The sequence below is a fragment of the Pleurodeles waltl genome, unplaced genomic scaffold, assembly GCF_031143425.1.
Source record: "Pleurodeles waltl isolate 20211129_DDA unplaced genomic scaffold, aPleWal1.hap1.20221129 scaffold_292, whole genome shotgun sequence".
Classification (NCBI taxonomy): domain Eukaryota; kingdom Metazoa; phylum Chordata; class Amphibia; order Caudata; family Salamandridae; genus Pleurodeles; species Pleurodeles waltl.
Window position 1 is genome coordinate 72,546 of NW_027149998.1, and position 22,145 is coordinate 94,690.

The 22,145-nt window shown below is 49.2% G+C and overlaps 1 protein-coding gene across 1 annotated transcript in view; it reads left to right on the forward strand.

Annotated features, from left to right (window-relative positions):
• Window positions 1-22,145, forward strand: part of LOC138275587 (zinc finger protein 638-like) — a 156,252-nt gene that overhangs the window by 71,811 nt on the left and 62,296 nt on the right. The gene's annotated exons all lie outside the window — the stretch shown is intronic.

Below are 22,145 nucleotides of genomic sequence, written 5' to 3' on the forward strand. Positions count from 1 at the left end.
AAGTGTCTGTTATATTATAACAAATTTCTAATACAGATTACACTGTAGTCATCCAAAATTGAGAGCTTGTAGTGGTGTAACTTGATTATTCTGAGTGTACATGATCAGTTTTTGAAGGTAACGCAGGCTGTGTGAGCCAGTGAGAATTCCTTGTGTTAATCATGCGTAGTGGTTAAACAAATTGTAAGGAAATGCCTCCTTGGCATGGTTGCCCCCTGACTTTTTGCCTTTGCTGATGCTATGTTTACAATTGAAAGTGTGCTGAGGCCTGCTAACCAGGCCCCAGCACCAGTGTTCTTTCCCTAACCTGTACTTTTGTATCCACAATTGGCAGACCCTGGCATCCAGATAAGTCCCTTGTAACTGGTACTTCTAGTACCAAGGGCCCTGATGCCAAGGAAGGTCTCTAAGGGATGCAGCATGTCTTATGCCACCCTGGAGACCTCTCACTCAGCACAGACACACTGCTTGCCAGCTTGTGTGTGCTAGTGAGGACAAAACGAGTAAGTCGACATGGCACTCCCCTCAGGGTGCCATGCCAGCCTCTCACTGCCTATGCAGTATAGGTAAGACACCCCTCTAGCAGGCCTTACCGCCCTAAGGCAGGGTGCACTATACCATAGGTGAGGGTACCAGTGCATGAGCATGGTACCCCTACAGTGTCTAAACAAAACCTTAGACATTGTAAGTGCAGGGTAGCCATAAGAGTATATGGTCTGGGAGTCTGTCAAACACGAACTCCACAGCACCATAATGGCTACACTGAAAACTGGGAAGTTTGGTATCAAACTTCTCAGCACAATAAATGCACACTGATGCCAGTGTACATTTTATTGTAAAATACACCCCAGAGGGCACCTTAGAGGTGCCCCCTGAAACTTAACCGACTGTCTGTGTAGGCTGACTAGTTCCAGCAGCCTGCCACACCAGAGACATGTTGCTGGCCCCATGGGGAGAGTGCCTTTGTCACTCTGAGGCCAGTAACAAAGCCTGCACTGGGTGGAGATGCTAACACCTCCCCCAGGCAGGAGCTGTGACACCTGGCGGTGAGCCTCAAAGGCTCACCCCTTTGTCACAGCCCAGCAGGGCACTCCAGCTTAGTGGAGTTGCCCGCCCCCTCCGGCCACGGCCCCCACTTTTGGCGGCAAGGCTGGAGGGAACAAAGAAAGCAACAAGGAGGAGTCACTGGCCAGTCAGGACAGCCCCTAAGGTGTCCTGAGCTGAGGTGACTCTGACTTTTAGAAATCCTCCATCTTGCAGATGGAGGATTCCCCCAATAGGGTTAGGATTGTGACCCCCTCCCCTTGGGAGGAGGCACAAAGAGGGTGTACCCACCCTCAGGGCTAGTAGCCATTGGCTACTAACCCCCCAGACCTAAACACGCCCTTAAATTTAGTATTTAAGGGCTACCCTGAACCCTAGAAAATTAGATTCCTGCAACTACAAGAAGAAGGACTGCCTAGCTGGAAAACCCCTGCAGAGGAAGACCAGAAGACGACTACTGCCTTGGCTCCAGAAACTCACCGGCCTGTCTCCTGCCTTCCAAAGATCCTGCTCCAGCGACGCCTTCCAAAGGGACCAGCGACCTCGACATCCTCTGAGGACTGCCCCTGCTTCGAAAAGACAAGAAACTCCCGAGGACAGCGGACCTGCTCCAAGAAAGGCTGCAACTTTGTTTCCAGCAGCTTTAAAGAACCCTGCAAGCTCCCCGCAAAAGGCGTGAGACTTGCAACACTGCACCCGGCGACCCCGACTCGGCTGGTGGCGATCCAACACCTCAGGAGGGACCCCAGGACTACTCTAAGACTGTGAGTACAAAAACCTGTCCCCCCTGAGCCCCCACAGCGCCGCCTGCAGAGGGAATCCCGAGGTTTCCCCTGACCGCGACTCTTTGAATCCTAAGTCCCGACACCTGGGAGAGACCCTGCACCCGCAGCCCCCAGGACCTGAAGGACCGGACTTTCACTGGAGGAGTGACCCCCAGGAGTCCCTCTCCCTTGCCCAAGTGGAGGTTTCCCCGAGGAACCCCCCCCTTGCCTGCCTGCAGCGCTGAAGAGATCCCTAGATCTCCCATTGACTTCCATTACAAACCCGACGCTTGTTTCTACACTGCACCCGGCCGCCCCCGCGCTGCTGAGGGTGAAATTTCTGTGTGGACTTGTGTCCCCCCCCGGTGCCCTACAAAACCCCCCTGGTCTGCCCTCCGAAGACGCGGGTACTTACCTGCAAGCAGACCGGAACCGGGGCACCCCCTTCTCTCCATTCTAGCCTATGTGTTTTGGGCACCACTTTGAACTCTGCACCTGACCGGCCCTGAACTGCTGGTGTGGTGACTTTGGGGTTGCTCTGAACCCCCAACGGTGGGCTACCTTGGACCAAGAACTAAGCCCTGTAAGTGCCTTACTTACCTGGTTAACCTAACAAATACTTACCTCCCCTAGGAACTGTGAAAATTGCACTAAGTGTCCACTTTTAAAACAGCTATTTGTGAATAACTTGAAAAGTATACATGCAATTTTGATGATTTGAAGTTCCTAAAGTACTTACCTGCAATACCTTTCGAATGAGCTATTACATGTAGAATTTGAACCTGTGGTTCTTAAAATAAACTAAGAAAAGATATTTTTCTATATAAAAACCTATTGGCTGGATTTGTCTCTGAGTGTGTGTACCTCATTTATTGTCTATGTGTATGTACAACAAATGCTTAACACTACTCCTTGGATAAGCCTACTGCTCGACCACACTACCACAAAATAGAGCATTAGTATTATCTCTTTTTACCACTATTTTACCTCTAAGGGGAACCCTTGGACTCTGTGCATGCTATTCCTTACTTTGAAATAGCACATACAGAGCCAACTTCCTACACAAATAATGCCTTCTCTTTCACAAAGTACATTGTGCTTGATTTATTTTAGTAAATGGTGATAAATTAAGGGCCATTCAAGTTTGATGTCAGTATTAAATTGAAACCATGATCCTGGGCTTAAAGCAATAGGTGCTATAGTTGATGCCAGAGTAACATTTTCTTTGGGCCAAATTGTGTGTTTTTTTTTTTTTTTTTTTTCCCTCTCTCCTCGGTATGCTACTTCTAACACAAACGTTTAAAGAGATGTCTGCGTATGAAAATTATTTTGTAATGTAAGCAGTTTCCTATTTGACTGTTCTTTATTCAAGACATGTTAATTAAATTTAAGTCACAATTTAAGTACATCTAACTGGAGAAAAACCTTTGGGCATTATGCTCTTAAACCTTGACATATCTGGAATTCTGACAGTTTTTGTGAATTTCTCAGTCCTCTTTCCTAAAACAGTTTAGTCCTCCCCATAATTCCCATTTATACAGCAACTCATAAAATGCTTCATTCCGTCATATGCGTTCTTGAGTTGGGTCTGAATCCGGCCAGAGTAAATTGGCAGTTCAATTGAACTTTTAGTTGATTTAGACCTGGCTGCCAAGCTCACATTTTATGGTCTGTGAGGCCTTTAAGGCCACGCTTCGAGGCTGTGATTGCACACAAAGCGAGCAAGTTAAGGAATTTAAGGCACAAGTAGGTGAATTGCAGGTGGCAGTTGATAGGCACACGTTTTATGGGGCAGTCAAGACCTGAAGAAAGGGCAAGGTCCAAATAGCAGCTTACATTGTTGGCAAAACAGAATAAGAGGGACTTCTTTATGTTGGAGGAGATCAGTTGCTCAAGATCTTTTCAGCTGAAGCTGTATGAGGACACAGTTGATTGGGCGGTTCCTTATCTGGTCCACGCGAGTTAAACAAGCTTCTTAATGTATTACTAAGGTCTTAAACCCAATTTTAAGTCTTTTCTGAGGACGACTATATTGTGCAAATATTTCTCTGGCACTGTAGACCTGCTTATCAAAATGTGCGTGCTATTCTCTTTGATAAATTGAGGAGTTCTTTGGCCTGATTAGGCTTCTACAACTTGAACTCAGCCCAAAGGTAAAACTTAACATCTAGTGTTTCAGAGCAGCAGCTGCATAGTCCAAAAGGGCAGAGGAAGGGGAGCAATGGCAGTTCAAGGTGGACAGGGTGACAGAGTGGGACACACGGGTGACATGCAGGAGAGTCTTATTACCTGGCGAGGGTCTTGGCAATAGTCTTTGGCTTTTGCCTGAATCGCAGGTAATGTTTGCAGGGTGGTTCTCCTTTTGCGTGGGGGGGTGCTGGGGGGGTGCTGGTGGCCTGTTGGTCCTGTGGCGGGGCCTCCTGTCCACTAGCGGCAGTGGCAGGCTGTTCAGTAGACTGGCTAGTGGCAGGAGCCCGCTGGTGTGATAGTCTCCCGCATAATGTTGGCCATGTCTGCCAGCACACCTGCAATGGAGACCAGGGTGGTGTTAATGGACTTCAAGTCCTCCCTGATTTTCCCCCCAAACGCACCCCCCTGGTACTGTCCCTCGTGCAACTTGTCCAGGATCTGACCCACCGTATCCTGGGACTGTCTGACCCACTGTAGGAAGTTGGCTCTGTATGCACTATTTCAAAGTTAGGAATAGTATGCACAGAGTCCAAGGGTTCCCCTTAGAGGTAAGATAGTGGCAAAAAGAGATACTAATGCTCTATTTTGTGGTAGTGTGGTCGAGGAGTAGGCTTATCAAAAGGAGTAGTGTTAAGCATTTGTTGTACATACACACAGGCAATAAATGAGGAACACACACTCAAACAATTCCAGGCCAATAGGTTTTTGTTATAGAAAAATATCTTTTCTTAGTTTATTTTAAGAACCACAGGTTCAAATTCTACATGTAATATCTCATTTGAAAGGTATTGCAGGTAAGTACTTTAGGAACTTTGAATAATTACAGTAGCATATATACTTTTTACATAAAACACATTTAGCTGTTTTAAAAGTGGACACTTAATTTTCACAGTTCCTGGGGGAGGTAAAGTAATGTTAGTTTTTGCAGGTAAGTAAACCACCTACGGGGTTTAGATTGGGGTCCAAGGTAGCCCACCGTTGGGGGGTTCAGAGCAACCCCAAAGTCACCACACCAGCAGCTCAGGGCCGGTCAGGTGCAGAGTTCAAAGTGGTGCCCAAAACGCATATTCTTCAATAGAGAGAAGGGGGTGCCCCGGTTCCGGTCTGCCAGCAGGTAAGTACCCGCGTCTTCGGAGGGCAGACCAGGGGGGTTTTGTAGGGCACCGGGGGGGACACAAGTCCACACAAAGTACACCCTCAGCAGCGCGGGGGCGGCCGGGTGCAGTGTGCAAACGAACATCGGGTTTCCAATGGGAGACCAAGGGGTCTCTTCAGCGGTGCAGGCAGGCAAGTGGGGGGCTCCTCGGGGTAGCCACCACCTGGGCAAGGGAGAGGGCCTCCTGGGGGTCACTCCTGCACTGGAGTTCCGATCCTTCAGGTGCTGCGGGCTGCAGGTGCAGGGTCTTTTCCAGCCGTCGGGATTTTAGAGTCAGGCAGTCGCGGTCAGGGGGAGCCTCGGGATTCCCTCTGCAGGCGTCACTGTGGGGGCTCAGGGGGGACAACTTTGGTTACTCACGATCTTGGAGTCGCCGGAGGGTCCTCCCTGAGGTGTTGGTTCTCCACCAGTCGAGTCGGGGTCGCCGGGTGCAGTGTTGCAAGTCTCACGCTTCTTGCGGGGATTGCAGGGGTCTTTAAATCTGCTCCTCTGTAACAAAGTTGCAGTCTTTTTGGAGCAGGTCCGCTGTCCTCGGGAGTTTCTAGTCTTTCTTGAAGCAGGGCAGTCCTCTGAGGATTCAGAGGTCGCTGGTCCTGGGGAAAGCATCGCTGGAGCAGGGTTCTTTAGAAGGCAGGAGACAGGCCGGTAGGACTGGGACCAAAGCAGTTGGTGTCTTTTCTTCTTCTGCAGGGGTCTTTCAGCTCAGCAGTCCTCTTCTTGTAGTTTCAGGAATCTAAATTCTTAGGTTCAGGGAAGCCCTTAAATACTAAATTTAAGGGCGTGTTTAGGTCTGGGGGGGTTAGTAGCCAATGGCTACTAGCCCTGAGGGTGGGTACACCATCTTTGTGCCTCCTCCCAAGGGGAGGGGGTCACATTCCTATCCCTATTGGGGGAATCCTCCCTCTGCAAGATGGAGTATTTCTAAAAGTTAGTCACTTCCGCTCAGGACACCTTAGGGGCTGTCCTGACTGGCCAGTGACTCCTCCTTGTTGTTCTCATTATCTCCTCCGGCCTTGCCGCCAAAAGTGGGGCTGTGACCGGAGGGGGCGGGCAACTCCACTAGCTGGAGTGCCCTGTGGTGCTGGAACAAAGGGGGTAAGCCTTTGAGGCTCACCGCCAGGTGTTACAGCTCCTGCCTGGGGGAGGTGTTAGCATCTCCACCCAGTGCAGGCTTTGTTACTAGCCACAGAGTGACAAAGGCACTCTCCCCATGTGGCCAGCAACATGTCTCGAGTGTGGCAGGCTGCTAGAACCAGTCAGCCTACACGGGTAGTTGGATTAGGTTTCAGGGGGCACCTCTAAGGTGCCCTCTGGGGTGTATTTTACAATAAAATGTACACTGGCATCAGTGTGCATTTATTGTGCTGAGAAGTTTGATACCAAACTTCCCAGTTTTCAGTGTAGCCATTATGGTGCTGTGGAGTCCGTGTTTGACGGACTCCCAGACCATATACTCTTATGGCTACCCTGCACTTACAATGTCTAAGGTTTGGCTTAGACACTGTAGGGGCACAGTGCTCATGCACTGGTGCCCTCACCTATGGTATAGTGCACCCTGCCTTAGGGCTGTAAGGCCTACTAGAGGGGTGACTTATCTATACTGCATAGGCAGTGTGAGGTTGGCATGGCACCCTGAGGGGAGTGCCATGTCGACTTACTCGTTTTGTTCTCACCAGCACACACAAGCTGGTAAGCAGTGTGTCTGTGCTGAGTGAGGGGTCCCCAGGGTGGCATAAGATATGCTGCAGCCCTAAAAGACCTTCCCTGGCATCAGGGCCCTTGGTACCAGGGGTACCAGTTACAAGGGACTTACCTGGATGCCAGGGTGTGCCAATTGTGGAATCAAAAGTACAGGTTAGGGAAAGAACACTGGTGCTGGGGCCTGGTTAGCAGGCCTCCGCACACTTTCAATTCAAAACATAGCATCAGCAAAGGCAAAAAGTCAGGGGGTAACCATGCCAAGAAGGCATTTCCTTACACCCACCGTATCCTGGGACTGTCTGACCCACTGTATCCTGGGACTGTTGGTATGCTTCCAGGATCGCGGTGAGTGCCTCCAGCTTCCCGGTTGTCCTGTGCCTCTGTCCCCTGAGCCGTATGCCCAGTGCCACTGACCCCAGGTCCCTGATTGTCTTGGGTTTTTGGTGTGCCCTGGGGTCCCTGTAGTGGTGGACATACTGCTGATTGAGGTATGGGCCCACTGGGTGGGTTCTGTGGTGGTGTTTCCTGAGGGGGGGATACTCGGTGGTGGTGTGGGACTGTGCCTGGGTAACAGACTGTCCAGAGGTCCCTGATGGGCAAGGTTGGACATGCAGATCCAGGCAAGCAGAATCGCTATCATCACTGTAGTCCTCTTCTTTTTGGGGGTGACTGGATGTTGCTGGCACCTCTTCTCTGGTGACATTGGCTGGGATACCTGTGGGGATGTAAATGCAGTTTTATTATTTCTGTGTGTGACATATTGTGCATGGGTGGGTTGCCCTCTATGGTTATTGCCCTGGCAGCTTTCACTTGTGTGAGATACGTGGTGGACTAGCTGATTGTCTCTAGTGTGCATGCTTTAGTGATTGGTGTCCATGCGGGTCTATGTGTGGTATCCTTGCATTGGTGGTGGTGCATGCTGGGTTTGGCATTGGGATGAGTGGGTTGGGATGTTGGGATGTGGGGGTGGGGGTATGTGATGGCATGCAGGTAGGGGGGGGGGGGTGATGGTAATAGAGAGTTGACTTACCAGAATCCAGTCCTCCTCTGTAGGAAGTTGGCTCTGTATGTGCTATTTCAAAGTAAGGAATAGCATGCACAGAGTCCAAGGGTTCCCCTTAGAGGTAAAATAGTGGTAAAAATAGATAATACTAATGCTCTATTTTGTGGTAGTGTGGTCGAGCAGTAGGCTTATCCAAGGAGTAGTGTTAAGCATTTGTTGTACATACACATAGACAATAAATGAGGTACACACACTCAGAGACAAATCCAGCCAATAGGTTTTTGTATAGAAAAATATCTTTTCTTAGTTTATTTTAAGAACCACAGGTTCAAATTCTACATGTAATATCTCATTCGAAAGGTATTGCAGGTAAGTACTTTAGGAACTTCAAATCATCAAAATTGCATGTATACTTTTCAAGTTATTGACAAATAGCTGTTTTAAAAGTGGACACAGTGCAATTTTCACAGTTCCTAGGGGAGGTAAGTATTGGTTAGGTTAACCAGGTAAGTAAGACACTTACAGGGCTTAGTTCTTGGTCCAAGGTAGCCCACCGTTGGGGGTTCAGAGCAACCCCAAAGTCACCACACCAGCAGCGCAGGGCCGGTCAGGTGCAGAGTTCAAAGTGGTGCCCAAAACGCATAGGCTAGAATGGAGAGAAGGGGGTGACCCGGTTCCGGTCTGCTTGCAGGTAAGTACCCGCGTCTTCGGAGGGCAGACCAGGGGGGTTTTGTAGGGCACCGGGGGGGACACAAGTCCACACAGAAATTTCACCCTCAGCAGCGCGGGGGCGGCCGGGTGCAGTGTAGAAACAAGCGTCGGGTTTGTAATGTTAGTCTATGAGAGATCTCGGGATCTCTTCAGCGCTGCAGGCAGGCAAGGGGGGGATTCCTCGGGGAAACCTCCACTTGGGTAAGGGAGAGGGACTCCTGGGGGTCACTTCTCCGGTGAAAGTCCGGTCCTTCGGGTCCTGGGGGCTGCGGATGCAGGGTCTCTCCCAGGCGTCGGGACTTTAGGTTCAAGGAGTCGCGGTCAGGGGAAGCCTCGGGATTCCCTCTGCAGGCGGCGCTGTGGGGGCTCAGGGGGGACAGGTTTTGGTACTCACAGTATCAGAGTAGTCCTGGGGTCCCTCCTGAGGTGTTGGATCGCCACCAGCCGAGTCGGGGTCGCCGGGTGCAGTGTTGCAAGTCTCACGCTTCTTGCGGGGAGCTTGCAGGGTTCTTTAAAGCTGCTGGAAACAAAGTTGTAGCTTTTCTTGGAGCAGGTCCGCTGTCCTCGGGAGTTTCTTGTCTTTTCGAAGCAGGGGCAGTCCTCAGAGGATGTCGAGGTCGCTGGTCCCTTTGGAAGGCGTCGCTGGAGCAGGATCTTTGGAAGGCAGGAGACAGGCCGGTGAGTTTCTGGAGCCAAGGCAGTTGTCGTCTTCTGGTCTTCCGCTGCAGGGGTTTTCAGCTGGGCAGTCCTTCTTCTTGTAGTTGCAGGAATCTAATCTTCTAGGGTTCAGGGTAGCCCTTAAATACTAATTTTAAGGGCGTGTTTAGGTCTGGGGGGTTAGTAGCCAATGGCTACTAGCCCTGAGGGTGGGTACACCCTCTTTGTGCCTCCTCCCAAGGGGAGGGGGTCACAATCCTAACCCTATTGGGGGAATCCTCCATCTGCAAGATGGAGGATTTCTAAAAGTTAGAGTCACCTCAGCTCAGGACACCTTAGGGGCTGTCCTGACTGGCCAGTGACTCCTCCTTGTTATTCTCATTATTTTCTCCGGCCTTGCCGCCAAAAGTGGGGCCTGGCCGGAGGGGGCGGGCAACTCCACTAGCTGGAGTGTCCTGCTGGGTTGGCACAAAGGAGGTGAGCCTTTGAGGCTCACCGCCAGGTGTGACAATTCCTGCCTGGGAGAGGTGTTAGCATCTCCACCCAGTGCAGGCTTTGTTACTGGCCTCAGAGTGACAAAGGCACTCTCCCCATGGGGCCAGCAACATGTCTCGGTTTGTGGCAGGCTGCTAAAACTAGTCAGCCTACACAGATAGTCGGTTAAGTTTCAGGGGGCACCTCTAAGGTGCCCTCTGTGGTGTATTTTACAATAAAATGTACACTGGCATCAGTGTGCATTTATTGTGCTGAGAAGTTTGATACCAAACTTCCCAGTTTTCAGTGTAGCCATTATGGTGCTGTGGAGTTCGTGTTTGACAAACTCCCAGACCATATACTCTTATGGCTACCCTGCACTTACAATGTCTAAGGTTTTGTTTAGACACTGTAGGGGCACAGTGCTCATGCACTGGTACCCTCACCTATGGTATAGTGCACCCTGCCTTAGGGCTGTAAGGCCTGCTAGAGGGGTGTCTTACCTATACTGCATAGGCAGTGAGAGGCTGGCATGGCACCCTGAGGGGAGTGCCATGTCGACTTACTCATTTTGTTCTCACTAGCACACACAGGCTTGTAAGCAGTGTGTCTGTGCTGAGTGAGGGGTCTCTAGGGTGGCATAAGACATGCTGCAGCCCTTAGAGACCTTTCTTGGCATCAGGGCCCTTGGTACTAGAAGTACCAGTTACAAGGGACTTATCTGAATGCCAGGGTGTGCCAATTGTGGATACAATGGTACATTTTAGGTGAAGGAACACTGGTGCTGGGGCCTGGTTAGCAGGGTCCCAGCACACTTCTCAGTCAAGTCAGCATCAGTATCAGGCAAAAAGTGGGGGGTAACTGCAACAGGGAGCCATTTCTTTACATCCTCCTACTCTGGCCAGGCCCTCAGGATGCATGATTGCCAAGACTTGCTCCTCCCATGTTAGTTGTGGAGGAGGAGGTGGGGGTCCACCGGCAGTCCTCTGTATTGCGAGCTGGTGTCTTGCTGCATTGGAACACACCTTCCCCCGTAGGTCGTTCTACCTCTTCCTGATGTCATCCCTCGTTCTGGGGTGCTGTCCCACGGCGTTGACCCGGTCTACGATTCTCCGCCATAGCTCCATCTTCCTAGCAATAGATATCTGCTGCACCTGTTATCTAAATAGCTGTGGCTCTACCCGGATGATTTGCTCCACCATGACTCTTCTGGGGTGTCATTGTGGTGCTATAGGTGTAATCTGAGTTTGTGTCGGTGAGGGCTTGTGGGGGTATGTGTTGGGGTGTCTGATGTAAGCAGCGTGGGTGGTGTATTGGTGAGGGTGATATGTGGCTCTGGTTGCAAGTGTGCTCTTGCTGTCTCTCTGGCAATGGTTTGTAGTCGTAAAGGGTTGTGGGTAATGTAGGTTTGTGTTTTTATAGTGGTGTGGGGTGTGTGTATGGGTGTAAGGTGTGTGTTTGAATTATCCAATGTGGTGGTGTTTTGTATATGTTTGTATATGTTCGATGGCATGTGTAGCTGCAGATACACATGCTTTGCACATCCCGCCATCTAGTGTTGGGCTCGGAGTGTTACAATTTGTTTTTCTTCGAAAAAGTCTTTTCGAGTCACTAGATCGAGGGACTCCTCCCCTTTCGGCTCCATTGCGCATGGACGTCGACTCCATCTTAGATTGTTTTCTTTCCGCCATCGGGTTCGGATGTGTTCTTTTTCGATCTGCGTTTCGGTTCGGAAAGATAGTTAGAATCTTGGAAAATTTGACGGTATTGTTTGCGTTCGGTATCTGGTTACTTACAACAGATCGACACAGAATTTTGAAGCGCTCTGTTGGCCCTTCGGGGTTTTCGATCCCCCGTCGGGGCCTGGTCGGCCCAACCACGTGTCTCCAAGGTTAATGGAACGGACCCCATTCCGCTTCTGCCCCAAATATCACAACAAGTATCCTTATACAGATCAGCATCTGGTCTGTAACTTGTGTTTGTCTCCAGAACACAAAGATGATACTTGTGAAGCCTGTCCAGCGTTTCGGTCGAGGAAGACATTGAGACCGAAGAGCAAGAAGACTACAGATGGCATCGGCGCAGACAGGACAAAAACACATGGAGGAAGAAGAAACCTTCTCCATCGAGGACTCTGACGAGGTCGATCCCGAACAGACGCCGAAAACCGTGAGTAAGACGTCGACACACAACTCACGGAAAGACCACTAAAGCCCAGGGGACGCCACCGCCAGCAGGCCATGGCTTAACCCGAAAAATAGGTGACCGATCATCGGCACCGAAAAAGGGCACGCATGTGTCGAAGACATCAGACTCCGGTCGAGATACCGGCACAAGCAGACTCGACCCCGAGACAGCGGGTCAGAGCAAGTTCGGCACCGTGAGGGCGGCACCGAAACGAGTCGGCACGAGAGACCGGAACGCCGAAAATTAAAAGTGTTGTCGGAGCCGAAAAAGACTGCCGAAAGTTTCCATTCCGAAACATCCGGCCTCGGAACCAAAAACAAGTTCCTACACAGAGGAACAGGGACTGTCCTCACAAATGCAAGGACATAGGTTCGGACAAGAACTAGAGTCAATGGAGCCAGACTACACTCAGAGAAGGCTCCACATCCAAAAGGACACAGGGAAGATAAGTACTCTTCCCCCAATTAGGATGAAAAGAAGACTTGCCTTTCAAGAAAGACAAGCAGCCACAGGCAATGGTGGCAAGACAAGTAACACCGTCACCATCTCCACCACGCTCAACGCACACATCACCGGTAGCCACTCCACCACTGATGCAGTCCCCAACTCATACTGGAATGAGTCGGGGGGGATCCCGATGCATGGGATCTTTATGATGCGCCAGTATCAGATAACAGCCCAGACTGTTATCCAGCGAGACCGTCGCCACCTGAGGACAGTACAGCCTAGACACAGGTGGTGTCAAGAGCAGCGGCGTTTCATAATGTCACCCTGCATGCAGAGCCTATTGAGGATGACTTTTTATTTAACACACTATCCTCCACACATAGCCAATACCAAAGTCTCCCTATGCTACCTGGAATGCTAAAACACTCCAAACAGGTGTTTCAGGAGCATGTGAAGGGCAGGTCATAACTCCAAGGGTGGAGAAGAAATACAAGCCACTGCCAACAGACCCTGTATATATCACGCAGCAATTAACACCAGACTCTGTGGTAGTAGGGAAAGCTCGCAAGAGAGCAAACTCACACACCTCGGGAGACGCACCACCTCCAGACAAGGAGAGTCGCAAGTTCGACGCTGCGGGGAAAAGAGTTGCAGCACAAGCGGCCAACCAATGGCGCATTGCCAACTCACAGGCATTGCCGGCGAGATATGATAGGGCTCATTGGGACGAAATGCAACATTTCATTGAACACTTACCCAAAGAGTTCCAAAAAAGGGCACAACAGGTGGTGGAGGAAGGACAGAGTATCTCGAACAATCAGATACGCTCTGCAATGGATGCAGCAGATACAGCTGCTAGGACAGTAAATACAGCAGTGACCATAAGGAGACACGCATGGCTGCGTACATCAGGATTCAAGCCGGAAATACAACAATCCGTGCTGAATATGCCATTTAATGGACAGCAGTTGTTTGGGCCGGAGGTGGACACTGCTATCGAAAAACTTAAAAAGGACACTGCTACGGCCAAAGCCATGGGCGCACTCTACTCCCCACAGAGCAGAGGCACATTTCGTAAAACACAGTTTTGAGGGGGGTTTCGAGGACAAAGCACAGAACCCTCAACCTCACAAACAAGGCCCACTTATCAGAGCCAATATCAGCGGGGAAGTTTTCGGGGACAATATAGAGGGGGCCAATTCCAAAAGAGTAGAGGGAAGTTCCAAAGTCCCAAAACTCCTCAAAGCAAGCAGTGACTTCGACGTCCCAAATCCCCAACACATAACACCTGTGGGGGGGAGACTAACCAAGTTCTACAAACATTGGGAGGAAATAACCGACACTTGGGTCCTAGCAATTATCCAGCATGGTTATTGCATAGAATTTCTCAAATTCCCTCCAAATGTCCCACCGAAAACACACTATGTCAAAACAACACATGGATCTTCTAGAACTAGAAATCCAAGCGTTGTTACAAAAAGATGCAATAGAACTGGTACCAATTCATCAGAGAGGAACAGGAGTTTACTCGCTGTACTTTCTCATACCCAAAAAGGACAAAACTCTAAGACCTATATTAGATCTCAGAACATTAAATACCTACATCAGATCACTTTCACATGGTGACATTACAGGACGTAATCCCATTGCTCAAACAACAAGACTACATGACAACACTAGACCTAAAGGATGCATACTTCCATATACCGATACATCCTTCACACAGAAAGTACTTAAGGTTTGTATTCCAAGGGGTACATTACCAATTCAAGGTGTTGCCATTCGGAATAACTGCGCCAAGAGTTTTTACAAAATGCCTGGCAGTAGTGGCTGCACATATCAGGAGGCAGCAAATACATGTGTTCCCGTACCTAGACGATTGGTTAATCAAAACCAACACGCAAGAACGGTGTTCACAACACACAAAGTATGTCATAGAAACCCTCCACAAACTAGGTTTCTCACTCAACTACACAGTCACACCTTCAGCCGTGTCAAACACAGCAATACTTAGGAGCGACAATCAACACAACAAAGGGGATTGCCACTCCAAGTCCACAAAGGGTACAGGCATTTCACAATGTAATACAGGCCATGTATCCAAAACAGAAGATACAAGTCAAGATGGTGATGAAACTACTAGGCATGATGTCCTCATGCATAGCCATTGTCCCAAACGCAAGGTTGCACATGCGGCCCTTACAACCGTGCCTAGCATCACAATGGTCACAGGCACAGGGTCAACTTCTAGATCTAGTGTTGATAAACCGCCAAACCTACACCTCGCTTCAACGGTGGAACAATTTAAATTTAAACCAAGGGCGGCCTTTCCAAGACCCAGTGCCTCAATACATAATAACGACAGATGACTCCATGATAGGGTGGGGAGCACACCTCAATCAACACAGCATCCAAGGACAATGGGACTCTCGGCAAAAACAGTTTCACATAAATCACTTAGAACTATTGGCAGTATTTCTAGCGTTAAAAGCATTTCAACCAATAATAAGCTACAAACACATTCTTGTCAAAACAGACAACATGACAACAATGTATTACCTAAACAAACAGGGAGGAACACACTCAACACAGTTGTGTCTCCTGACACAGAAAATATGGCATTGGGCGATTCACAACCACATTCGCCTAATAGCACAGTTCATTCCAGGGATTCAGAATCAATTAGCAGACAATCTCTCTCGGGATCACCAACAAAACCACGAATGGGAGATTCACCCCCAAGTACTACACATTTACTTCCACAATTGGGGAACACCACAAATAGACCTGTTTGCAACAAAAGAAAATACAAAATGCCGAAACTTCGCATCCAGGTACCCACAAGATCAGTCTCTGGGCAATGCGTTATGGATGAATTGGTCCGGGATATTTGCATACGCTTTTCCCCCTCTCCTTCCATATCTAGTAAACAAGTTGAGTCAAAACAAACTCAAACTCTTACTCATAGCACCAACTTGGGCAAGACAACCTTGGTACACAACACTACTAGACCTCTCAGTAGTGCCTCATATCAAACTACCAAACAGACCAGATCTGTTAACTCAACACAATCAACAGATCAGACACCCCAATCCAGCATCGCTGAATCTAGCAATTTGGCTCCTGAAGTCTTAGAGTTCGGACACTTAGACCTTACACAGGAATGTATGGAAGTCATAAAACAAGCTAGAAAACCAACCACTAGACATTGCTATGCAAATAAGTGGAAAAGGTTTGTTTATTATTGCCATAATAATCAAATTCAACCTTTACACGCATCTGCTAAAGATATCGTAAGCTACTTGCTACATTTGCAAAAGTCAAAACTAGCTTTTTCATCCATTAAGATACATCTTACAGCAATTTCAGCTTACCTGCAAATTACCCACTCAACTTCGCTGTTTAGGATACCAGTCATAAAAGCCTTTATGTTAGGCCTAAAAAGAATTATACCACCAAGAACACCACCAGTTCCTTCATGGAACCTCAACATTGTCTTAACACGACTCATGGGGCCACCTTTTGAGCCCATGCACTCATGTGAAATGCAATATTTAACATGGAATGTTGCATTTCTAATTGCCATCACATCTCTAAGAAGAGTCAGTGAAATCCAAGCATTTACCATACAAGAACCATTTATTCAAATACACAAGCATAAAGTAGTTCTACGGACAAATCCAAATTTTTTACCAAAAGTCATATCACCGTTCCACTTTAATCAAACAGTAGAACTACCAGTTGTAGGAAGTTGGCTCTGTATGTGCTATTTCAAAGTAAGGAATAGCATGCACAGAGTCCAAGGGTTCCCCTTAGAGGTAAAATAGTGGTAAAAAGAGATAATACTAATGCTCTATTTTGTGGTAGTGTGGTCGAGCAGTAGGCTTATCCAAGGAGTAGTGTTAAGCATTTGTTGTACATACACATAGACAATAAATGAGGTACACACACTCAGAGACAAATCCAGCCAATAGGTTTTTGTATAGAAAAATATCTTTTCTTAGTTTATTTTAAGAACCACAGGTTCAAATTTTACATGTAATATCTCATTCGAAAGGTATTGCAGGTAAGTACTTTAGGAACTTCAAATCATCAAAATTGCATGTATACTTTTCAAGTTATTCACAAATAGCTGTTTTAAAAGTGGACACTTAGTGCAATTTTCACAGTTCCTGGGGGAGGTAAGTATTTGTTAGGTTAACCAGGTAAGTAAGACACTTACAGGGCTTAGTTCTTGGTCCAAGGTAGCCCACCGTTGGGGGTTCAGAGCAACCCCAAAGTCACCACACCATCAGCTCAGGGCCGGTCAGGTGCAGAGTTCAAAGTGGTGCCCAAAACGCATAGGCTAGAATGGAGAGAAGGGGGTGCCCCGGTTCCGGTCTGCTTGCAGGTAAGTACCCGTGTCTTCGGAGGGCAGACCAGGGGGGTTTTGTAGGGCACCGGGGGGGACACAAGTCCACACAGAAATTTCACCCTCAGCGGCGCGGGGGCGGCCGGGTGCAGTGTAGAAACAAGCGTCGGGTTCGCAATGTTAGTCTATGAGAGATCTCGGGATCTCTTCAGCGCGGCAGGCAGGCAAGGGGGGGATTCCTCGGGGAAACCTCCACTTGGGCAAGGGAGAGGGACTCCTGGGGGTCACTTCTCCAGTGAAAGTCCGGTCCTTCAGGTCCTGGGGGCTGCGGGTGCAGGGTCTCTCCCAGGCGTCGGGACTTTAGGTTCAAAGAGTCGCGGTCAGGGGAAGCCTCGGGATTCCCTCTGCAGGCGGCGCTGTGGGGGCTCAGGGGGGACAGGTTTTGGTACTCACAGTATCAGAGTAGTCCTGGGGTCCCGCCTGAGGTGTCGGATCTCCACCAGCCGAGTCGGGGTCGCCGGGTGCAGTGTTGCAAGTCTCACGCTTCTTGCGGGGAGCTTACAGGGTTCTTTAAAGCTGCTGGAAACAGAGTCGCAGCCTTTCTTGGAGCAGGTCCGCTGTCCTCGGGAGTTTCTTGTCTTTTCGAAGCAGGGGCAGTCCTCAGAGGATGTCGAGGTCGCTGGTCCCTTTGGAAGGCGTCGCTGGAGCAGGATCTTTGGAAGGCAGGAGACAGGCCGGTGAGTTTCTGGAGCCAAGGCAGTTGTCGTCTTCTGGTCTTCCGCTGCAGGGGTTTTCAGCTGGGCAGTCCTTCTTCTTGTAGTTGCAGGAATCTAATTTTCTAGGGTTCAGGGTAGCCCTTAAATACTAAATTTAAGGGCGTGTTTAGGTCTGGGGGGTTAGTAGCCAATGGCTACTAGCCCTGAGGGTGGGTACACCCTCTTTGTGCCTCCTCCCAAGGGGAGGGGGTCACAATCCTAACCCTATTGGGGGAATCCTCCATCTGCAAGATGGAGGATTTCTAAAAGTTAGTCACTTCAGCTCAGGACACCTTAGGGGCTGTCCTGAGTGGCCAGTGACTCCTCCTTGTTTTTCTCATTATTTTCTCCGGCCTTGCCGCCAAAAGTGGGGCCTGGCCGGAGGGGGCGGGCAACTCCACTAGCTGGAGTGTCCTGCTGGGTTGGCACAAAGGAGGTGAGCCTTTGAGGCTCACCGCCAGGTGTGACAATTCCTGCCGGGGGGAGGTGTTAGCATCTCCACCCAGTGCAGGCTTTGTTACTGGCCTCAGAGTGACAAAGGCACTCTCCCCATGGGGCCAGCAACATGTCTCGGTTTGTGGCAGGCTGCTAAAACTAGTCAGCCTACACAGATAGTCGGTTAAGTTTCAGGGGGCACCTCTAAGGTGCCCTCTGGGGTGTATTTTACAATAAAATGTACACTGGCATCAGTGTGCATTTATTGTGCTGAGAAGTTTGATACCAAACTTCCCAGTTTTCAGTGTAGCCATTATGGTGCTGTGGAGTTCGTGTTTGACAGACTCCCAGACCATATACTCTTATGGCTACCCTGCACTTACAATGTCTAAGGTTTTGTTTAGACACTGTAGGGGTACCATGCTCATGCACTGGTACCCTCACCTATGGTATAGTGCACCCTGCCTTAGGGCTGTAAGGCCTGCTAGAGGGGTGTCTTACCTATACTGCATAGGCAGTGAGAGGCTGGCATGGCACCCTGAGGGGAGTGCCATGTCGACTTACTCGTTTTGTCCTCACTAGCACACACAAGCTGGCAAGCAGTGTGTCTGTGCTGAGTGAGAGGTCTCCAGGGTGGCATAAGACATGCTGCAGCCCTTAGAGACCTTCCTTGGCATCAGGGCCCTTGGTACTAGAAGTACCAGTTACAAGGGACTTATCTGAATGCCAGGGTGTGCCAATTGTGGATACAATGGTACATTTTAGGTGAAGGAACACTGGTGCTGGGGCCTGGTTAGCAGGGTCCCAGCACACTTCTCAGTCAAGTCAGCATCAGTATCAGGCAAAAAGTGGGGGGTAACTGCAACAGGGAGCCATTTCTTTACACCAGTGTTCTTCCCACAGCCAGATTCTGTAGCTGAGAGCACTACATGCATTAGACATCAAAAGAGCGTTAATGTACTACATTGACAGAACAAAACAAATTCGGAAAACAAAACAATTATTTGTTGCTTTCCAAAAACCTCATACAGGAAATCCAATTTCCAAACAAGGCATTGCTAGATGGATAGTTAAGTGCATTCAAACCTGTTATCGCAAATCAAAAAGAGACCTGCCTATTACACCGAGGGCACACAACTAGAAAGAAAGGTGCTACCATGGCCTTTCTAGGAAACATTCCAATGACTGAAATATGTAAGGCAGCCACATGGTCTACGCCTCATACGTTTACCAAGCACTTCTGCGTGGATGTGTTAACAGCACAATAAGCCACAGTAGGACAAGCAGTACTACGAACTTTGTTTCAAACAACTTCAACTCCTACAGGCTGAACCACCGCTTTTGGGGAGATAACTGCTTACTAGTCTATGCAAAGCATGTGTATCTGCAGCTACACATGCCATTGAACGGAAAATGTCACTTACCCAGTGTACATCTGTTAGTGGCATGAGACGCTGCAGATTCACATGCGCCCACCCGCCTCCCCGGGAGCCTGTAGCAATTTCGAAGTTGATCTTGAATATTTGTAAATATATCACTTTAAACTATATTATGTACATACATGTTTACTCCATTGCATGGGCACTATTACTATAATACACAACTCCTACCTCACCCTCTGCGGGGAAAACAATCTAAGATGGAGTCGACGCCCATGCGCAATGGAGCCAAAAGGGGAGGAGTCCCTCGATCTCGTGACTTGAAAGACTTCTTCGAAGAAAAACAACTTGTAACACTCCGAGCCCAACACTAAATGGCGGGATGTGCAAAGCATGTGAATCTGCAGCGTCTCATGCCACGAACAGATGTACACTGGGTAAGTGACATTTTCCATAGATAGATAGATAGATAATGTCCATATTTGAAAAAAATCCGTGTAGAAAGTTTCAACAAGATTATGGGAATTATTAAAATAAGCAAGCACCGACATTGCAAGTAGGTTCGACCTTGGTCATCAGCTTTTGGTTTGTCGATGAGTGTCTTGTTTTGACAAGGTGTAGGAAGTTGGCTCTGTATGTGCTATTTCAAAGTAAGGAATAGCATGCACAGAGTCCAAGGGTTCCCCTTAGAGGTAAAATAGTGGTAAAAATAGATAATACTAATGCTCTATTTTGTGGTAGTGTGGTCGAGCAGTAGGCTTATCCAAGGAGTAGTGTTAAGCATTTGTTGTACATACACATAGACAATAAATGAGGTACACACACTCAGAGACAAATCCAGCCAATAGGTTTTTATATAGAAAAATATCTTTTCTTAGTTTATTTTAAGAACCACAGGTTCAAATTTAACATGTAATATCTTGTTCGAAAGGTATTGCAGGTAAGTACTTTAGGAACTTCAAATCATCAAAATTGCATGTATACTTTTCAAGTTATTGTCAAATAGCTGTTTCAAAAGTGGACACTTAGTGCAATTTTCACAGTTCCTGGGGGAGGTAAGTTTTTGTTAGTTTTACCAGGTAAGTAGGACACTTACAGGGTTCAGTTCTTGGTCCAAGGTAGCCCACCGTTGGGGGTTCAGAGCAACCCCAAAGTCACCACACCAGCAGCTCAGGGCCGGTCAGGTGCAGAGTTCAAAGTGGTGCCCAAAACACATAGGCTAGAATGGAGAGAAGGGGGTGCCCCGGTTCCGGTCTGCTTGCAGGTAAGTACCCGCGTCTTCGGAGGGCAGACCAGGGGGGTTTTGTAGGGCACCGGGGGGGACACAAGTCCACACAGAAATTTCACCCTCAGCAGCGCGGGGGCGGCCGGGTGCAGTGTAGAAACAAGCGTCGGGTTTGTAATGGAAGTCAATGGGAGATCTAGGGATCTCTTCAGCGCTGCAGGCAGGCAAGGGGGGGGGTTCCTCGGGGAAACCTCCACTTGGGCAAGGGAGAGGGACTCCTGGGGGTCACTCCTCCAGTGAAAGTCCGGTCCTTCAGGTCCTGGGGGCTGCGGGTGCAGGGTCTCTCCCAGGTGTCGGGACTTAGGATTCAAAGAGTCGCGGTCAGGGGAAGCCTCGGGATTCCCTCTGCAGGCGGCGCTGTGGGGGCTCAGGGGGGACAGGTTTTTGTACTCACAGTCTTAGAGTAGTCCTGGGGTCCCTCCTGAGGTGTTGGATCGCCACCAGCCGAGTCGGGGTCGCCGGGTGCAGTGTTGCAAGTCTCACGCCTTTTGCGGGGAGCTTGCAGGGTTCTTTAAAGCTGCTGGAAACAAAGTTGCAGCCTTTCTTGGAGCAGGTCCGCTGTCCTCGGGAGTTTCTTGTCTTTTCGAAGCAGGGGCAGTCCTCAGAGGATGTCGAGGTCGCTGGTCCCTTTGGAAGGCGTCGCTGGAGCAGGATCTTTGGAAGGCAGGAGACAGGCCGGTGAGTTTCTGGAGCCAAGGCAGTTGTCGTCTTCTGGTCTTCCTCTGCAGGGGTTTTCAGCTAGGCAGTCCTTCTTCTTGTAGTTGCAGGAATCTAATTTTCTAGGGTTCAGGGTAGCCCTTAAATACTAAATTTAAGGGCGTGTTTAGGTCTGGGGGGTTAGTAGCCAATGGCTACTAGCCCTGAGGGTGGGTACACCCTCTTTGTGCCTCCTCCCAAGGGGAGGGGGTCACAATCCTAACCCTATTGGGGGAATCCTCCATCTGCAAGATGGAGGATTTCTAAAAGTTAGAGTCACCTCAGCTCAGGACACCTTAGGGGCTGTCCTGACTGGCCAGTGACTCCTCCTTGTTATTCTCATTATTTTCTCCGGCCTTGCCGCCAAAAGTGGGGCCTGGCCGGAGGGGGCGGGCAACTCCACTAGCTGGAGTGTCCTGCTGGGTTGGCACAAAGGAGGTGAGCCTTTGAGGCTCACCGCCAGGTGTGACAATTCCTGCCTGGGAGAGGTGTTAGCATCTCCACCCAGTGCAGGCTTTGTTACTGGCCTCAGAGTGACAAAGGCACTCTCCCCATGGGGCCAGCAACATGTCTCGGTTTGTGGCAGGCTGCTAAAACTAGTCAGCCTACACAGATAGTCGGTTAAGTTTCAGGGGGCACCTCTAAGGTGCCCTCTGTGGTGTATTTTACAATAAAATGTACACTGGCATCAGTGTGCATTTATTGTGCTGAGAAGTTTGATACCAAACTTCCCAGTTTTCAGTGTAGCCATTATGGTGCTGTGGAGTTCGTGTTTGACATACTCCCAGACCATATACTCTTATGGCTACCCTGCACTTACAATGTCTAAGGTTTTATTTAGACACTGTAGGGGTACCATGCTCATGCACTGGTACCCTCACCTATGGTATAGTGCACCCTGCCTTAGGGC